Raw genomic sequence first — 2,438 nt, 5'->3', positions numbered from 1 at the left:
GAATTGTGGTGTTATAAAACTGGGACCACTACACTATACATATTACATACAATACAATTATAATTAAGACTATATATAATATATATTACAATATTTACATTTGTGCTTTTGCTGTCAATATACACAAAACCTCACAAGTGTAATATGGACCACAATATATACATGTATGTATATATATATGGACCACATACATGTATATTATATATATGTTTATATTTACATTTGTGTGCCTTTTTCATCCACTTGATCATGATGATCGTTATGTATATATATATATAAACATTTTTTATGCACGTGCATGAAAACGTGTATATATATAATAGTTCATTTTATTGGAAATAAAATCTTGTTTCTTAAATTTTTACTCATTATCTATATATTCCAATGCACAGTAGCAACTACTACATTATATGAGACTTACTTAAAAAAAAAATATTAATAATTTTAGATGTGAAAATTAAAATTCAAATAGTTTGTTGAAATAGAGTAAAAATACTAAACATGCACTCGTCCAACATATATATTTGAAATCTAATTTCACTACATGTTAAACTAGTTTAGATTAACCACTTGAGGCTAGCTCAAGTGGCCATAGGTGGGTGTGTGAGTGTTGGAGGTCCTGGGTTCGAGTCCCAAATAAAACATGTTGTAATATATAAACGCTTAAATCAAAAAAAAAAACTAATTTAGAATTTTTTCTGAAACAATGGTATTTCTTGTCGAAAAAAAGAGTTTCATGCATGATATCCTAAAGTAGATTCTGAAGGCAAAAGTTTCTAGAGGTAAAAAAAATGTTCTTTTGAGTGTCATTATTACAGTCACGGTTTATTATATTTGGCATGCTTAAAATAAGGTGCTTTGATATCAAAAGCTTCCTGTAAAGTCATTTTTAATTGTATTGTTAATAGTGTTTGTGTTAAGAATTTGAGTAAAATAGATAGTGAGTAGTGGGTGGAAGCTTTAACTAAGGCTTTATAAGTAACTTTATCTCGTATGTGTTGTTATTTGAGTTTTAATAAACTTTTTATTATTTTTCAAAAAAAGAAAAAACAAGAATGTCAAATAGATAGATTAGGTTCGATTTGTGGACAACAAGAAACACATGAACATTTATTTTTTGAGTACCCATATAGCAAGAGATGTGTGGAAGAGATTCTAAAGTGAGTGGACATTGGTACAAAACAATATATCGATTTGTGGAGATATTAAATGGCATTAATTAGAATAAGCAAAACAAGTCAATTGAGGAAAGAGGTGTACATATTCTTACCTCTAAATCTTGCCTTTACTTTATTTGGAAGACAAGGAATAGCAGTCTATGGAAGGAAGAAGTTCTCACTATATTATGCTACAAAAAACTGTTATAATTTTTTGTGACTAAATGTGATTTTTTGTTTTGTAAAATACAACTTACTTATTTACTCAAAAAAAAAAAAAGATATATATGTATATAGTGATAATGATTTATTTTTAAAGTCATAATTTTTTAACTTCTAATCATAAATCGTGTTCTTGTGACTACAAAGTAAAAAAAAATGTAGTGAATATCAACTACAATTAGAAATAGCATTGGATAGTAATTATATATAAAAAGCATGAACAAATAGTCCTATATATTTAATCTACACTTAATTAATTAGCTCTAATTAATAATAACCAACATCAATGACTTTACCGATTTATATCTTATTATCTGAAAGGAAAAAAAATCATAAATGGAAAAAGAAGTTTTACACACATACTGAAATTTTTAACTTTTTTATTGTGGGACGGAATTTTTTTTCAAAAATACTGTATAAATTTTATATTGTGTACTGTGTTAATTTTTACGGTTGTTCCACGGTTATTTTTTAGTTGTTCCACTGTTGTTTTAATTGTTCTGTACGTTTTATTATTTTATGGTTATTTTATAAAAAAAAAAATATTTTTGTAAAAAAAATATGTGTGACAGTTTAATTATAAATTTTTGCTCAAAATCTAATATTTTTGTAAAAACCTTCCAAAAAAAATGCTTCTTGGCCCAATGTGGCCCAACTCAAATGATCAGGTATGAAAAAGCCCACCTGTTCGAAGCTGAACTATCTAGAGGAAATTACATTCTATACCATTTTTATATTGTCCTATTTTATTTTTACTCTCTTTTTTAAAGTCTATCATTTTTACCTCTTTTTTTAAACATTGTACTAATTTTGCCCCTGTCACTTTAAGATACTCTCCATGTGACTCTCTTATGTCAGGGTATTTTGGGTACAATACATATAAAAAGAGGTATGCTTCAAATAAATATAAAATTAGAGGTAAATTTGATTAATTGCTTAATAAAAGTGGTATTTTTCAACTTACCCCAACTATCTAAGAGTCTCTTTTCATTTGCAGCAATTTAAGATTATGGTAACACTTTTATTTTTTAATTTTTTAATCACAAAAATGAAAGTAAA

This window comes from Cannabis sativa, chromosome 2 (genome assembly GCF_029168945.1).
Source record: "Cannabis sativa cultivar Pink pepper isolate KNU-18-1 chromosome 2, ASM2916894v1, whole genome shotgun sequence".
Taxonomy (NCBI): domain Eukaryota; kingdom Viridiplantae; phylum Streptophyta; class Magnoliopsida; order Rosales; family Cannabaceae; genus Cannabis; species Cannabis sativa.
Note: the sequence above shows the minus strand (reverse complement) of the source record.